This window comes from Buteo buteo, chromosome 27, assembly GCF_964188355.1.
Source record: "Buteo buteo chromosome 27, bButBut1.hap1.1, whole genome shotgun sequence".
NCBI lineage: Eukaryota > Metazoa > Chordata > Aves > Accipitriformes > Accipitridae > Buteo > Buteo buteo.
Genome location: NC_134197.1, coordinates 4,721,030 through 4,739,731, shown reverse-complemented (window position 1 = coordinate 4,739,731; position 18,702 = coordinate 4,721,030).

Genomic DNA, 18,702 nt, shown 5'->3' with positions numbered 1-18,702 from the left:
TTGAAATCTGAATTTACTGGGCACCAAATGTTCCTGACTCACCGTGTTGGGAAACAGGTTAATACAGTTTATTCATGAAATAGGATTGCTGTAGGGCTCTCCATCCTCAGTAAAAATAACTTTTGATCCTTGTCCTGTTTGGGTCATTTTTAAGGGTAAGAATAGTCTCTGGAAAAACTTGCTAAAAAACCAGATAGGTGCAAAGTCTTGTTGCTGATTTTGCATTGCGGTCTTATGGTCTCTGCCAAATGGACTGTGCTTATTGACTTCAAATAAACAAAAACCCACCATCCCGCTGAGAAAGCTGATAGATAAACAAAGAAAACCAACCTCATGTGATTAATCCATGCCAGAGGAAAGTCAATGACCTGGGAACAAATGACCAATTTTCACACGACGTGTAAATCCAGCTCAGAGATGGATTTATGCCCTAACTTGCCCTATATTAAAACCGTAAACCTCCAACTCTAGGCTGTGGTGTCCCCTAAACTGGTAGGGCTATGGTAAGCCAGCCGGGAAGTCGTATGTGAGAGGTGGCTTGGGCACCTTCAGAGGGGAGCCCGGGGAAGACTTCTCCTCCTGCCCTCCATCTCTGGGAGGGATGAAAAACCTCAGCTGTTTGGCATCGTCTTCAGCCAAGGCTGACCCCCACCTCCCAGAAATGGTGGGAAGGAGGAGAACCCCATGGCCGAGCCCCAGCCTACCCTCTCCCTTCCCAGCCGAGGTCTCTGCCCACCGGGATGCAGCTGCGCTGAGCCACCACGATTCTCCCTTCACCCTATCGTAGTCCTTTAGACGCATCTTATTCCTTACTACCACAGGCTTTTAGACCCGTCCTCTGCTTCTCCTGGACATTTTGAAGTGCGCTGCATCCCATCACAGGTTTTGGTGAGCCCACCGCCGCGGGCGCCTGGAGAAGAGGCACAGTGCTGGGCGGTGGGAGAAGGTACAATTATACCGGTGGGAGCACCCTGCTAGTGACATAGCTGGTCTCATTCGTGGGTGACAATGTCACACGCGAGGTGCAGCGCACGGTGGATGTGCAATGCTCACCCTCGTCGTTTAGGCTGCTGCACCGTATGGTGACTCCCCTGTTGGCACCGTCCTCCCAGGACAGCCACAGGCTGAGGGTGAGAGGTTTAAAAAGCCAAAGTTTGCAGCAAATTCAGAAGAGAACTGAGCTGCTTTTCCATTTCTAATGCCCCTAAGTAGCTCAGATTAATGGATTAATGGCTTTCAGGAAAGCCGAATAACACCGCGTTGTTATTTGCAGTGTAATGAAAGGAGTGCTCCTAATCCAGGTTGTGAACAAGGTGTGATGAGCAGGAGGGATTTCTTGTATAATAATCACTGGGGGCTGGGCAGTAAAATGGAAGAACATGTATTTCTTCCACAAGCTGTGAAACCAAATGATGTAGGGTAAAAAAAAACCACTGTAGGATAGCAATTATGGCTGGGGCACAGGTGTGGAGAAGAAAGAGCAGTTCAGAAGAGAAAGAGCTATTGGGAAAAAAAAAAAAAAGCAAAAAAAAAAAAAAGCCGCAGCAGGTAACATTTGTGTTCATGATGAAAAGAAGTGCACAGGAATAAGGAGGGCCAGGCTGGATAAGCCTGAATCTTTAGGTCTAACTCACTTTTGAGTATGATCATGAAAGACATTCTCCTGAGATACTTTGGGGAATTTGTTTTAGATTCCCAGTGCTGGACCCATTGCGGTAGAGACTCTGCAGTGGTACTTGGGATATAAATATTGCTGGGGAGTTGTATCATTACAGAGTACTTTAAACTCTCTAGATACAGATCATAAAAAATGCTACTAATGATGCAGAGCTCAGATAATATCTGTATGGGAGATGACAGATTTCTGCACTGGAGAAACACCAAACTGGCAAGCAGTGGAACTGGTTTAGCTTTGGTGTTGATAAGTAATTTAAGATATTCTAGAAGAACAGTTAAGAGTAAAATTACCTTGAGCTGAATGAAACACATTTGTTTAGTTTAACATAAGTGGAAGTATAAACAAAAATAAGCTTATAGCTAAGGCTCTCTTTTTCAAGAGGACAAATTAATGAAACAAACCAGTGGAAGATCTCAGGGCCTTTGGTGCAGACTGTGTTTAACCTCCTTTTTAAGTCAACAATGCTAATATTATCAGCCAGTTGTATGCCAAGAGACTCGCACAAATGGACTTTACACCCAATTGCCTGAACAGCTACATTAAAAAAGATTCTTGGAATAAACCAACCAGGTAGGAGGTGGAGAGAAAAAAAAAAAGCAATGATTTTGTGGTTCAAGGTATACTATTATACATTCTAGCCATAAGGTCTTCTGGGATGGGAGCTCGTTTCTGTGCCTGACTCAGAGCAGCCCAGTGCTCGAACATACCAGCTCACTGGGGTCCAATTAGGGGGGGGGTCCAGCATATCAGTGGCACTTCTCGCCCCCTTGGAGATGTGCCCCCAAAACCCTTTGTTTGTTTAGTCTAGCTAAGTGATAGCTGGGCTGGAAAGTGGTTGCTATGAGATAAATGCCAGGTAGAAGAGATATTTAATCAAATAATGATGTTGGCGCAGAGACAAATGGGTATAACCCAGCCACAAATAAATGCTAGGCTGGAAATGAGCACAGTCCTGGCCTGGAAAGCTCAGAAGTCTTCCCATCATGAGGTTAAAAGAAAGGAAAAAAACTCAGATAATGTACAATGGGGCTAGATAAGACAGCTGCTGGTGAGAGGAGGGACCAATACATTAAATTTACCAACGGTCTTCTGCCAGAGCAGTGTGAGGAGTTCACTTTCTGCATAGGCAGAAGATGTAGGGAGGCAAGTATTTATTTTCCCCGATACACAGTGGTTTAGTTGCCCATAGGAAAATACTTCATAATGAAGGCTACATTTTGTTGTCAATGGTTGAAATATTGATACACTACTTCTGGATTAAAAAAAATCAATGTATTTGGAGGGGTCTCTAATGATACTTTATGTAGTTCTTTGTATATATGACTGATACCCTCCTGCACATAGATTTCCTTGGGATTTAAAAAGCTCACAAAAAACCTCAACAAAAAAGTAATTAATTCCCCTGGATGTTTTGTTCCATATACTGAGCTTTGGAACTACACAGAAACTAGGACATTTTTCTGATGTTTTTTCAGTTAAAGTAATATCCTTGATACATACCGATCTTCCTACATAATCTTTACAATATATCATTGTATTCCTTTTCATTCTAAGAAATGACAGCTACAAAAGCTATATGATATCTGGATAGCTAATTAACTCTGAGCACTGCATTCTTTTGCCCAATCCAAAACAAATGTCTGTTTGAGGTTCTCTCACTTTAACCTTATAAAATGAGTTAAGAAAAAAATTAAGTAGCCTGCTAGCTCTGCACATGACTTCTTACCTACGATGCAATGAAAGACAAGGTTACGTCCCACAGGGGAGCAGCAACAACAGTCCTGGACAAATGCAAAGTAGAAGAGATGTATTTCCAATATAAGGTGTAAGATCACGATCTTTCCCGGGTATTTTTGGGGAGGACACTTTGATGGGGTAGTTGCGTGCGAGTGCTGCTTTGTTACACCGTAATTTTGGCAAAGTCATTGCGAGAAGTGTCTGCACACGTCATTGCCCGAGCAGACTTCTGCATTGGTATGTCACAGCCTGGTGAAGTCAGCGCACTTGACTCATTCAGAGCGATGGATCTTTTAAAGGGTGACAAATCAGACTGTTCATCCGGAGCTTAAGGATTTTGTTATGCAAAGCACTGCGTAAGATTGTGCCTAAAGCAGGAATAACGTAATGTCTTCAGTCAGTGTCCCTGCCACCGCTGCAGCTTTCCACGGGGTGACCTGCTCTGACTGTATCTCAGCAGGTTCAGCTCCACTGTGGCTGTAGTTACACTAGTTAGTAAGGATCATCAGACTCCAGCATTTGTAATAAAAGAAACCAGAATCCTTTCTCAGCGTGCTTTTAGATCACAGATCACTTGCCTCTCCATCATCTGACCGGGGGGGATTTGCTTTCTTCATCGCTCCTTGGTGGACTGGGATAGATGAGGCAGCCTTTCACGATGAAGATGTGTGAAAGCGGTCGATGTCAGGGCTGTCATGCATGGATGTTCATGGAAAGGGCTGTACACAATAACAAAGATGGTTGGTTTTTAATGCGTTTCACTTGAATAGGAGTGTTTCCAAATTGCTGCTCCCTCACCCCTACTCCCTCTGGTCAGCTACCTGATATGCTCCCAGCTACCTGTAATGCTAGAAAAGGATTATCTTGAGGTTATTTTCATATCACATGTCAGCGCACCCTGATATATCCTTTTTCTCTTCTGTTTTCTAAATAGCATTTCCTCAGGGTCTAAAGTTTCAGCTTTAAGTCAGACCTTTTGTTTGTTAAAAGTAAATGGGATTATTTTGAGAACCAGTCCCTAAAATTATCTTACGTGAGCAAAATACATGGGCATTTAGGTCACCTCAGCTATACAGGCTGTTGTTTGAATCACTCTGTGATAAGTCCTTTTTAGTATGCATTTGTGTTAAGATAGTTACGCTGTTAAAAAAAAAAAAAAAAAAAGAAAGAAAGAAAACAAGAAAACAAGTCTGAGAGGGCCAATTAGTTTTAAGTATCCAGTAGCATGGACCAAGGTCAAACAGTCCTTGAAACTGGCTTATCTGAACTCAGGAACTCGTGCGAATAAGTCCTTTGGGATGTCACAAGTTCTGATCTCAGGTCTGCATGTAGAAACATCTCTCTCTGCCCAATTTGCCCATGCAGTTTACATTGTTGAGTATTTAACCAGTTACTAGTCTGTGTGAGGGTATTCAAATCCCTGAGCCTGGAAATCCCAAAGAGAGGGGTGGGAGAGGATGGGTCCCACCAGAAAAATTTCCACAAGTCCCAAGAAACCAGGCATCTAGTTTCTCCAAACCAGGGGACTTCTATTTGAGCCTTCTGTGCATTTATGCAATTTTGCACGCCTCTAGCTTTTGACCTATCCGTACCAGCTCCCATTCCCTGGCAGGAGGCACCCTGGCTGTATGCAGAAATGCCTGGCTTGGCCGATGAGGGCATCTCCAGCCCCAAAGCCCCAAATCTTTCAGGAGCTTTGAGAAGCAGAGAGCTTATCTCTGCAGCAAGGACACTTGCGCTGCCCCCAGCTTCGTAGGCTGTTCTTGCTGCTCTTTTAATTTAGAGACAAGTGTATTTTGGAAAACAGCTCGGCATGCTCTCACCAGAGAGCTCTGGCTGTGGTTTCACGCTGGCTGGTACTGCTGCCTCGGAGGTGAATTCAGGTGCAAATCTGACAAGACATGTATAAATGGCAAGGACAGAAATAGTAGCTTTAAAACACAATTATTCCCTTAGGTTGACGCTCCTGCCCAGCAGTGCGGCAGGTTCTCAAGGAAAAAGCAGTGGTAGGGAAAGCAGTTTCAAAACCTTTTTCTGAAGTTTCACGGCCTCATCCTGTAATCCTTATACTCCTGAGAAATTCTTACATCTGTGATCTGAGTTACAGGTGTTGAGTGTCTGAGTGAAGAGTGAGAATCAGACCCTAATTAAGAGATATTGATCACTGCAAACAGTCCGGCCAGCAGCCCTTGTCCACCTCTGTGCCGATTTATGCATTTCAAGAATTGCAGATATAATGCGAAGTTCAGCCGCTCTCGGAGCTGATGCTGAACCTCCTGCCATTTCATCCTTCACCAGGATGGTTCCTGATGGCCACCGTGCTGTTAATTTTCTGTGTTAACTGAGGAAAGAGCTCTTTGGAGACCCCCACCACACGCTTTTCTCCCTCTCACTCCAGCACCAGCAGCAATTCCTGCTCTTCCCAATAACCTTCAGCTTCCCCGAGCCTATATGTATGACAAAGACAGACCTTTAAAACGTTGGACAAAGACCCAAATTGAAGGGCACCGTGATAAATTCTGGCAGCGGTTTGACATGATGGGAAATTCATTCCTCCCACATAAATTATTTTCTGCACTTTTCAGGCTTTAGCTTTTTACTGTGCATTTTCAGCAATAAACAGTGAAATATGACATTATTTACTTGTGAAGCACTAATAATGCGTACACGCCATAAAACCTGATGATGCTCTGGAGAGCTCGCAGTCACCAGCATAAACACAGGGAAGACGGAACGTGCCGGAGACCCTGCGCAGGGATGGCCACGCGTGCCCCAGCTGCTTCCCTGCTTTATGCCTCCCTGAAGCATCACTTACTGCAGGCAGCCCAATTTATTCCCTGCTGACTTAGCTCCCCAAATACATGGGATACCCTCTCCTTTAGGGTTCATCTCCCCTGGTTTTATAAACATCCCTGAGCTACTCTATTGCTACCTGACCCGGCTTGTTTAGTGACACATCCCCAGCGGAGCTGAGCTCAGCAGGGGCTGCGACACGGGGTAAAACCTGAGCCTTGCTAAACCCCACCGCCGGGGCTGTGGTGCTTGGGCACGGTTAACTTGGCATAGCTGGCTGCAGGGGCAAAGTGTCGGAAGTGATTTTCAGCATGTGTGTGTCGATAATGTCATAATGAAGTCCAGCTACTTTAACTTTCCTGCCTTTTTGTTTTTTTCTTGAGGCCTTTCGTGTTGATGTGGCTTGACGTTATGTTACTGAGCTTTGGGTTAGCTTAGCCTGGCTTTGCATCTTCAGACATAGTCATTGCCCACACCGTGTCCTTGGCACTTCTGTCCTTGGCTCTGGGGGCTGGGAGCTGGCTGGACCTGCAGCAGCAGCCTTCTCCTGGAGAAGACCTTCATGGGATGCATTTGTGGCATCCCAGCGGTACCATTTCTTTTACTAATCCAAGCTGGGAAAGTTTCAGATTAGATTAAAGGTGAAGCTTGGGATGCCCCTGGGTGCTAGCGAGCCTCTGAACCCAGAGGGGTTCCTGCAAAAACCCCAGTAAGGGCTTGGGTTAACTGTGCGGGGTACCTAGGTCATCCTTTGTCATCCCTTTGGGCTTTGGCAGCGTGAGGAGCGCGGTTTGCTTATGAAACCCTCAAAATGCCTGAGAGATGAGGGCTGGCAGCACCGTTAGCCTGTCTGTGAGCAGGGAGGAGGAACCTGGCCTCCTCCAAAGAAAATGCGAAGCGGCTTTGGCCATATCTATTATCATTATTGGCGCTGTCAGCTGAGATTCAATAGAGAGCTTTAGATAGATGTATCGAGGCCAGCTTCCACGCTGACTTACCGCAGCAGCGAAGGAGCCAGCTCCGTTCTCATTTGTGCTCATTTAATCCCATTGATTTCATCGGAGCTAAGGGTGAGGAGGAAGGCAGAGCCGGGCTCTGCAGACCACAGCTCGGAGCACCGGCTCGGCTCGACTCCCTCATCCTCCCTGCACCATCCCCAGGAGACTTCGGGGGGATTTGGGGCCCCAGCGTGTGGTGCAAACCTGAGGACCAACATGTAGGGACAAGCTCTTCCAGAATAAAAGATTTTGCCTGAAATCAGGTCACTAGGAAGCTGGACTGTAACCCTCTCATTTTGTGATTTCTATTATTCTCTCTCTGTGGTACATTCTTACAGCTTAACTGTTTTGCTCCATCTTAAGGTTGTTCTGAGAAAGGGAGACTGTTCGCTATTTTAGCAGAAGTTAAACCAATATTTCTCTGTTTTCCAGCCCATTCCACAGCACTGTGCAGCAGTTGGTCTCAAAGAAGCAGGGTCATGTCAATTCTCCTGTCTGTTATAAAAATATTGTGTCAGAAGTTAGATCCCTGTGGGGTGCTGATTTACCTCGAGTATCTTTACATCTCTCTAGAAAATGAGAATATACAGGAGAGATAGTCAGTCTGTTCTAGGAATACAGCTAGAGTTTGCTGTCCAGATTAATTAAAGGGCTGGAGAGGCTGCAAATGTGATTACCTCTTCTTATCTTGTTCCAAAGTCCATGCAATATCTACAGTGTTTCAAAGTTATATATGTTTTTTAAAAAATCAATAGCAGCAGACTTCTCATTATCACCAACCTACAAATAAAGTTGTATGAGAAGCAGAGAAGGGAAAACATTGGTGTGGAAATAGGTTTCGCCTTTACATTTGTGAGTGGATTTTCCTTGTAAGAAAACCTATTGAAAATCTCAAAAATTACTAATGCAAAAGAAAACAAAAAAAAACCTAACCCACCATCATCACCTCCTGTAGGTGAGGCTTTAAAAAGCAGTTGTCTGAGTAGTCAGGATCAGGTACTTGAGGTGAAACAGGTGTTGGATTTCGGCTTGGCCACCAAATTCCAGCCTGCAAATTATTCTGTATCCTTTTCTCCATGGACAAGGGCAGCTCAGTAGTAGATCCCCACAGAGGACCTGGTAGGACCTCGAGAGATAGAGACGAGTCCGTTCTTTGGCCCCAAGAGCTGAACACAGACACCTCAAATCTCCCCTTCTCCGAAGGCATCTGGGTCTCAAGCAATTGCTGCTATTCAAATCGCTCTCATTAATTGACAGTGTAGCATTTGAGATGAGGGGAGACTTTATACCTGTGAAGGATGCTTTCTCCCATCCATCGCACCGGGCACTCGCCATCGCTCCACTTGTGCCCTCCGTAGCTACCACCGCCAGCCAGACCTTCGACGGAGGGAGGCAGCTTTGTTTTCCCCAAGGGCTGTGCTGATTTGGGGCATCTGTGGGTGGCTCAGCACCAGGCTGGCGGGCTGGGCTGGGACCCTCCAGCCGCAGAGGGGTTCAGGCATTACCTTTGGCATTGCATCTTCCAAAAGCCACTGCCACAGCCCTGTCGTCTCCGGGGCTGACACGCACTGTCATCTGCAAGCAGCAAGGTCAGCAAAGTTGCTACTGCCCTTTTAGCCTGCTGCGATAAACACACAGTCACAAAGGTTTTATAATACAGCTCAGAACAGGATCTGCCCTTTGTTATCCAAACGAGGTCGAATTTGTGCCAGCACATAGCTATGAGTCACGGCAGGTTTCGATTGGGATTTCTGATTCCTGAACAAGGACTGATGAGGCTCCCTGGTAGCTCCCATTAATCTTCTTCCCCGCGAGCTCTGCATGGCTGCAGCTGAAGAGGTTTTGTGTTTGCTCTCACTCATTTGCACAAATGACGGCGGCGGTGCAATGGGTCTGACAGCCAGGACACGGACGGGAAGGATCTCGTCTGGGTTTCAGGCCACGGATTTCACGGCGGTCCTTTGTCATGTCTCAGCAGTGCCTTGGAGAAATGCAGCTGCAAGGAGAGGTCTCGGTCTTGGCTTGTGAGACTTGGTGGCTCAAGACAGCTTCTCCAGGGGTGCAGGGAGCTGCTTCTCACCAGTGGGGCCAGAGCATCCCATTCCTGGAGAATTTCTTGGCACGAGGGCTGTGCAAATGACTGCCCACCACGCCGATACCAGTGTCTGTAAGCAGCAAAGCCACCCGTGCTCCCCAGCTTGGGAGGTTTCCTGCTCAAAGTTGTGTGGTTTAGGTCTCTCCTTTGTATTTCAGGATGCTTTCAGAGCAATTAAATCTTTAATGATCGCCTCTCAGCTCTCTGCGCAGTGGCTTCGCTTCTGCATTTGTTGCAGACTAGCTGTGTGCCCGTGTCTAAACCGTCTTAAACACACCTGGGACAAAACAAAATTTCATCTCCCTGCTCCCCTACTCTCGTCCCCGGACCATACTCTGCCAAGGAGAGGAGAAACCAGCAGCCCTGGGTTTACAGTCCCAGGAAGCCGAGGGAATTCATTTTCTATTGAACCTTTCATTCTCCAGATATCAAAACACTTTGTGAAGTCGGGGCCTGTAGGGAAGCAGAGCTGCTATTTATGTGATCAATAAAAAGTTTTACACAGAGCCTTGGATGCTCACAAAAGATGGGAAAGAATGTAGCTGAAACAGCTCTTCACATGAAAACAAGATGTTTATTGGTATTGAAACACCCTGCTAGGCTGAAATCAGATGCCAAGCAATGTGAGCTCAAGCCAGGATGGTTCTCGTTGGGGAGGGGAGAGGAGCAGGCTGGCTTTTTGCATAGGACTAGCTAAAATTTCCCTGTCATTATTTGTAATAATAGAAGGATAAATGCACAGCATGGTGAGATGATTGAGGTTGAAGCCAAGGGGGACAGAGCCAATAACATTTTATATATTTTCCTGCCATATGAATTTTTCACACCTTGAACTACTTTTCCTTGATTTTCTTTTTTTTTTTCCTTTTTTTTTTTTTTTATTGAGGCAACAGCCAATAAAAGAAACTAATGGGTTAGAAACCACGTAAGCAATCTCCCACTGAGCCTTATTCCCCACAGGCTCGTTGCATCAAAGGGAAAGCAGCAAAATAGGGCGACCAAATGCTATGTACCAACGAAAATGAGTTGGCTGCTGCCTGCTTTGCCCTGTGCTCAGGGCAGGTCACGTTGCCTGCAGGGGCTGTTGGACTCACAGGGACTGTGGCAGCCGCCTGGGCTGAGGTGAAGAGGACATTCCAGGGCTTTAAACAAGGCAGCAGAGCTCATGCCTTTGGTCTGCATTCCTCCTTCCCCACTCCTTCAAATGCAAATACATCTCTTCAGCTGCCCCACTTCCTCCTGTGCCACCTCCACGCTCAGTGAAGACGTTTCTTACTTGCCGTGATTCCTCTCTCGCTGTGTTTGAATCGTGTTTTCTGGCTGGGAGGTGCAGAGTGACAGTTTATCCCGTATATCTCCTGCCTGCCTTTTCATCAGGAAGGGTAATTTCATCTCACTCGCGATGTCTTCCTTTCCTCACTCCACCTTACTGACCTCAGCAATGTCCAATTAGCAAATCTGGGCCTCCTGTATGCAGCAGATATTACTTCCACCTCATTTCAAGTTTCCCACTCCACCGGTTTTTGTTGTGCTCTTTCCAGCACTTGGTAATTTTGCTCCATAATAATGGGATCAGTGTCCCATAATTAGTGCGAACCATGGTGCTACATCCTGGGAAATGAGACATGGTGGGAAAACACTGACTGTCCCCAATGCTTCCTGGGAGACATCAACCCTAAAGTTCTAAAGCAGTCTGGAGGGGGCAAACGCTGGTTATTGCACACAAATGTAACCTGTGGGAAGTGCAGCGCTAAACCTTATGCTCTGGGTATGAAGCCCTGCAGTGCGCAGAGCAATAACAGCAACACGATACGCAACTTTATCGGGGGCTCTGAAAGGACTTTATGCAGGATAAACTCAAGGCTTTTTGTAAAGGCTCGTCCTTCCCTTGAATCCTGCTAACTCTGCAGCCGGTGCGTTCGCTCGGCGGGGTGGGCAATGCAGCTCAGGGTGTCCTGCACCCACCGCCCCAGGCACCGCGTCTTACCTGTGCTTCTCTCCGGAGATCTGCTCTCCCACCCTGTAAAAGCCACAGTTGTGGAGCTGCTTTTAATTTCCTGCATTACCTAGCCACAAGCAGTGCTGCTGGTAACAAGCTCTGAAAAGATACGGGGAAAGAGCACTAGGAGATAATAAGTCTTATTTACAGCTTGGAGAATCTGCATTTTAGAGTGAGACACGTACTTAAAAATCAGGAGAGACAAAGGGGCACCTTGCAAAAGTGAGTGTTGCCTGGGCAACATCAGGATCTGCATCCCTGCATATCCCCAGCCCCGTGCTTAGCAAATATCCTCACCGTGGTTCTTCCGTGCACGCTCAGGCTTACATCTTGCTCCCTCTCACTCGCGTCCGCATCTGCTTCTCCAAGGTGAATGTACAGGGATTGGCACAAGAAGCCTACATATGCCGCTGGCGAGAAATGAATCTTCCTTCAGTCTTTCGGCTTGTCTCACCTGCTGTGTTCTGCAAAGTCCCAGGTCTGTGCTTGCACGCCGTGCGGGTTTCACCCCACACACATGCCTTCAGATGGAGCCAGGCGCAGTTGTGCCCTCCCTGTTTGGAGCTGAACCATAGATCCTGTGCATCTGGCCATGTCTCGTCTCAGTTACCTTTATGTAGTAGTTAGGCTTGAGGATAGATGCTTTCCCCCCGACCACCCCCCTTTCTTTTTTTTAACACTGTAAAAGAAAAACACACTCATCTTCCAGAGTTGGGAGTTCTCTTGACAACAGAACAGTGTGATGGATATGCCAGGGCATCATTTCATCAGAATATCAAGCCATGAGGTTGACTACTGCCATTCATTCTTGTCATTTGAATCCTCTTGATGTGTAAGATCACATTAAAATCTTGTAAGAGAAAAGTGCTGCATATCTCCTTGTCAGAGAGGGCTATGCCAGTTCATCCATCCAGCCCCGGGACGGCGCAGGTGAAGGGGAACTCTTTGTCGGACCATTCATTGAAGGTGAAAGAAAAAAGTCTGCTGGTACTTAATACCGATCCAGCTCCATTTTCCGAAGGAAGAGAAGGACAACTGTCATGGCATTTATTGTTTGCAGTTTTCTCCACCCCACTCATTAAAAAAGTTGGGGGTTTCCTTTCACCTTGCCAATGGCAAAAGGAATTTGTCTTTCTTATGCCTTTTACCCTTTGCTGATTTTTTTTTTTTTTTTTTTAACATCTTGAGCAGTGGGCTGTTGGCCAGATTTCTGAAGGTGTTTAAGCATCAACAGATGCAGCTGGGTACCTGGAGGGATTTTTCAAAAGCGTGTTGCTGTAATTGTTTATGATATTCTTCACTTCCCATCATGATCTCTTTGGTAGCATCCCTATTCCTGCCAGCATTGCATCTCCTATTGCAGAACTGAGTTGGATTCTGCTTCTTTTCTTACTTTTAGTCCCAGAACTCCAGGGAACTGTACAAAGGGAGAACAAAATGGGCAAAATTTGCTGCAAATGGTTACATTTGGGTAGATTTTAGTGTCCTTATAAATAACCAATGAGATGATGAGAAGGTGCACGCTTTCATTTACAGCAGCAGAACTCCAGTATGAGCAGAGTCTTTTCATAGATGTGATCTTGCACTGAGAAACATACAGAGAAATCAGCTGCCTGCTCCCTTTGAAATGCAAAATATTCCTGTGTTGCAACATCAGGGCCAAATTTGCCAGTGGATTTTGAGCATTTGTGTTTTTTCTTAGAAGCAGCAGTTAATTTGTGGAGAGCTTCCTTGTCACTTTTGCCTACGGTAAATTCTGGGGCTCGCGTTTGTGTTGTTATTAATAACCAGATGAAAAAAATTGAGTGAGATTTGCAGGCAGATCTGCAGAAAATAGGGATCTGAGGTTGGCCTCTGCTGCTGGGACAAGCTGTAGGAGCCATCGCAGCCCAGGGTTGTTATTAAAGAGCGAAGGGTCTGCAATTTCCATCCTGCACTGCCATCTATAGCGCAGCGCTGCGCACAGCAAACAGCACTGCAAAAATCAAACCAGAAGCCAAAAAAAAAAACCAAAAAAACAACTGAGGCAGCAGGCTGTGAGAAAATCCTTAGTGCAATGAATTAAATTGGCAATTTAGGGACCGTGGCCCGTGTTGTGTTGGACTGGATGGGAGGGGAGGAGCTTGGGGTGTGAGTCCCACCTGCCCTCCTGTCTGGGCATCCCTAATTTTAGGGGGTTTGCAATAGAATTTCATCCCCTCCAAATCAATACAGAAATGGCCAGCTTTCTCCAGGGGACAGCTCAAGATATACTAAATCAGAGGCATGAAACCAAAACCCATTTTGACTCTGATGAGCAAAGGGAATTTCTCTTTATTTTTGATTTTTAAACCAGATGTTGCTTTCATGCTCTGAAAGCTCCGAAACAGCTGAATGGATTTTCTTCAAACTCCTCACACGCACAAAAATTCACCTTTGGGCTGTGAACAACCTTAAGAAATTGCACTGTGATGGGGATTATTTTTTTTCCCCTCCCCTCTTCCGTTTTTTTGATTTGGAAAGTTAAAAGGATCCTAAAATAGAAGCTGAGAATTGGATTAAACGTCCCTCTGTTAACTCTTAGCACTGCTCCAAGTCTGCAATTATTGCTTAAGGTGCCTGGCTCCCATCCTTCTTACACTTCCAGCTGCCACACTTTTTATTAAAATAACCACTAAAATAATGCTGAGGACCAGCTCATCTCTGGCGCAGTCTGAAGAGGGAGCTTTGCTGAGAAAACTAAGAGAGAGCCCAGGTTTGGCCCAACCTCACGTGCATTCAAAATTGACCTGTGAAATTGGGGAAGGAGATGGAGGTCAGAGGAGGTGGGGAGCCCTAAATCCAGAAAAAAACCCCTGTGCTCCTCATGGCCCACCAGCATCCTTTGGCAGGAGGGCAGAGGAACTGTGCGGCAGTGTCAAGTGCTTTGGCCTGGGCCATCTGGTATTGAAATATGTACCAGGAGACCTGCAATGCTAACAGAGCAGAAAACTAGCACAGCCAGTTCACTGCCAGCAATGGAGAAATACCTCACAGGCAGCTTTCCTGACCTGAATGTAGCTAGAAAGGGACATGAGAAATAAAAGGTGTAGTGATATCGTATGCATGCCATATGTAGTTATCTAAGAAACCTTGTAATACTGTGGAAATCTGAGTTTTGTTCCCATCAGTTCTCTGTTTTTCAAGATCAAGCTCGAGAGCAGCTTCCAACAGAAAGGCCGTGTGGGATGCCTGATCCCAACAACAGCCTCATTGTAATATTCATTAGTGGTCTTGGGAAATGCATATCTAGCTTATTACAGTCCCTTTCTATATTGTATGGGAATATCTAGGGGGGTTGGACGCTTTGGAAATGTTTTCATTGACAAAGGGTGGGCCAGAATCATCAGCTCCTGCTCTCACCATTAATTTTCATTGACCCCCATTTGCGGTGATGAGTATGAAATGTCTTGCATGAGTAACTACTCCAGCAGACGAAGCCCTGTGTGAGTACGGGAGGAAAGTGGGGTGGGCTTTCCTGAATAAGGGATTTCAGTCACCCAAAAACCCTGGAGATTGAGGGGGAGCCGTTCGTGACCTCTCAAAAGGATTTGGTGAGAGCAGCCCTTCGTGCGGAGGAGTCGGACAGGCTCTCTGCAGATAGATGCATTAGTCAGCTTGGCCACTAGCTGTTTTAACAGAAAATTATATGCTAAATCAAGCACTGGGAAACAAATTGCACACTCAGCTTGGCTGGAAGGCCAGCCTCTGGCACGGACAGCTTTTCTCAGCAGAGGCACGTCCACCTCCTGCGGGACCTGCTGCCAGGATTTGCCTTTAGCAATGCTGGACGGATGGAACAAAAGCAGGAGTCGCAAGGGCAGCTTAAGCACGTGGGTGCTGTGTTTGCTGCCAAAGTGTGTGTATTTTTCCCAGTTTTCCACTAAGGAAAGTACGGCATGGAGCTGCCTGCTGGAGGCTTGGCTTGGGGTGGAAGCAAAGCAGGAGGCTTGCCCAGGGAAAGGGTGGAACCTGCTTGGCTAAAGCTCTTTGGGCAAGCCAAGGTGTTCCTGGAAGGATGAGATGCAGATTCATGTGCCCTCGTGAAGGGCCAGCATCCCCTGCTCTTGTGCTGGAAGCAGGAATGGGTAAACCAGAAACTCACTTTAGCCTCCTAGCTAACAATATCAGCAGTAAACCTTCCCCATTTACACCTACAGTGATTCCTCCCCTTGTTCTTGCAAGCCTACTTCAATTTTCTTTTTATTCTTGTGCATGTATCTGCAAATAGCCGATTACTCGTGTTAGACCTTGCCAATAAATTGTATGCTTTTTATTCGTTTCCCTTCCTTCCGGAGTCAGTTTGCATTAAATACCACTGCAGCGTGCAGAAGGGGTTCAGGCAACGCCTTGGTGGCCACATAAAACATGTTATTATTGAGCATGGCCCCTCTTTCTTGCAAAAGGAGCCCTTGGAAGATGCAAGCAGCTGGAATATGGATATTTTCATGACCATAAAAACTTCATTATACTTTTATTGCTATTGAAAAGCCCCGGATAGGTGCATTTCTCATCTAGCTGATTAATCTGAGGTTAGAGGCCACCGTACCAACAATTACACAGATATGTACCTTTGTGCATGTGGAAGCAGTGTATCTCAACCTCTTTCCAAAAGAAAATCAAAGGCCAAGTGTTGCTAGCATGGAGAAACAAAGAATATCCTCTTTTTCATCTGAGACTCCAGCGCAGGCTCGCTACGCCCACTTAGGCTCCTTTCAGCTCCCAACATGCCTCCGGGTTGCCTAGCAATCCTAACAATATTTTACGAGGCCTTATTCCAGAGGCACATTTTGCTAATGCTGAATTTTAGCTAGAAGCTCCAGGAGAAGCACGGAGGAAGCCTGAGATAGCAACACTCCAATTTACTATAGCCAGGATACGGGGCGAGGGGGGGAATACCAAATTATCATGACGGGCATTTAGCAATAAGGTCTTGTATTGTACCCTGTGAGCCAGCGCGCTGCCAGGGGTGGTCTCCGTGCCATCAGACGGCTGTAGCAACACAAACACGTATCTGTGAACGCACCGAGGCTCCAAACAGGCACCTCCAAAAGGAACTGGCTGCTGGCGGCATACCCGTCTGAGCAAACACCTAACGGAAAGAAATGATGAGGGAAAGCAACTTCTAGATGAACGGGACAGAAAGGATTCAGTACAACCAGATGTTGCCATCCTAATGTTGGGTGCCTCCGGGGAAGGCTCCCTCCATCGCCCAGGGTTGCGCCCCAGGGTGACTGATGCTGGGAATTAAAAGGGCTGAAGGGACCGTGGGCTCCAGCATGGCTCAGAGAGCCTGGGGGGACCCGCGACCCCCGGTCGCCCACTGCCTGGGCTGGTCGCTCAGCTCCACCCTGGCAAGGCCCTTGGCACACGCGCAGCTCCCCAAAATCAGTGGGTTCAGGGTTGTGGGGTCCCAGGTCCTGCAGCAGCAGACCCTGGGGTCTGCGCTTGTCGAGGTGACGCATTAAACTGGCACGACCTGGCTGGGACACCCGTGGTAAAACTCATCCCGGCTGGGCTGTGGCACTGCTGATTGCCAAATCTCGCCTGGGCGGCTGGTTCGCATCTCTGCACACCGGCAAAGTTCAGATGCTGAGCGGGGACGGGATGGGGACAGTCTGCTGGTGGAGCGACAGGCAGGTGGAAGGAGGCTGCTGGGAGATGACATCCACCAAATTGCTTTCCGCTCTGAGCTGTACAGAAAATAAGGGTACCAATATGCATAAATCTGTTTCAAATCACATTCCCTTGGTTTCTCCCTCTCTAGCCCCAAGCGAACATATAACCCCAGCATAAACAAGCCCTTGGGGTTAGAGTCAATGTTTCTGAAGGCTACAGAGCTCCTATTTTTATCTTTTAGTTTGGCTAATGCAAACTTTGTCCAAGACCCAAACTTTCTATAAGTTACTTTTAACTGTTGGGGGTTTTAAATCCTACCTTTTAAAAGAAAAATAACACCCTTAGTTTCATCAAATATTACTCCCTAATAGTAATCTTTTGTGAACACAAACTGAATTCGATTCAACGATTGAACTCTTACATGATTATTATTCTGTTGATAAAGAAATGACCTTTCATTAAATTCAGCAACTGTTTCATTTCTATAAAACATGTATTTATAAAAACAAATCAATACACATGTTTACATGCCTTCTTATTTCTCTCTCCCTGCTTTTGAAGGGGGTTTATTTTTTTCAATTTCCAGGGCGCACAGGGTTTTTTTCTAAGCAGGTAAACATGTCCCCTCCTGCCTGTAAAGCAAGGCATTAGCATGAGGAAACTGGTAAGTGAAAATTACTCTAAAGTGAGATGCATTTCATTGATTTTTTCACTGGCCAAGCTGAAGGACAAGTAAATTGGATTTTTAAAATCCTTTCACTTTTAATACTCTATGGTTATTATTAGTAATGTAAGTAAGTAAAACTGTTTATAGCAGATGTTTTTCTAAAGTTGACAGTGTGCCCTTAAAGTGACGCATGATGATTGTAAATACAGGGGTTTCCGGCACTTACGGCAAATGCCCTCATTGCACTAACATATCTAACTAATGCAACCAACTGAAAAGGGGAGCGCTGAATGGGAAAAGGAGAGAGTTTCACACTTAATCCAGGATTTTGCTGGGAACCGGCATTAGTGCTGGAAATATAATCAAAGTTTAGGTTTGCTCCGTGCTTCAGAGGTGTCCGCAAAACAGCAGGATGTTTGCAGGAGTCCCTCCTCCAGTACCTGCTCCCTGATGAGAGGCTCCAGTGATCCCAAAGGATGCTCAGGACCCACTGAAAGCAAATATGGTTTACAAGTGCCTTTGCTAGTTCCTACTTCAAAGATAACCCATTAACAGCCAAAGCCAAGAATAGGTCACAGCAACTTCAAATTTCCTCTACTGGGATGCTACGCAGCGGCTGAAGTCCAGGGCTATTCCCACATGGGTCCCTGGACACCTTGGTTGGGTCCATGTCAGGGCACTGTACCCTTCACCTCTGCCCTCAGTCCACTGTCCCTTACTTGAGAAAAACCAAAGCCACCTGAAGACCAGCCACCACATCCTTCCTCTAGCTCTAGCCCAGGCAGGAGGGTGTCCACCATGTACGTGCATCCCCGGGATGCTCCAGGCTAGGAGCCCTGAGCAGGGCAAGAAAGGCTGAATCCAGACCTTTTCCTTTTTTCCTGGCATGGCTTGGCCCAGTGGGGTTTTTTCCCATTCAGAAGGAAAGTTTTTGGTATCCAGCATGTTGATAGGTGATAGTTGATTAAAAGAGAAAAGGACACTGTCCATTTCTGGAGGGGGAATTTGTTGAAGAAGCACTTGAACGAAGCCACCTCCGATGCCTGGGATAATGCAGGGTCCAGGCTGCTGGGTCGCAGCACAGAGATAACGTAGCAA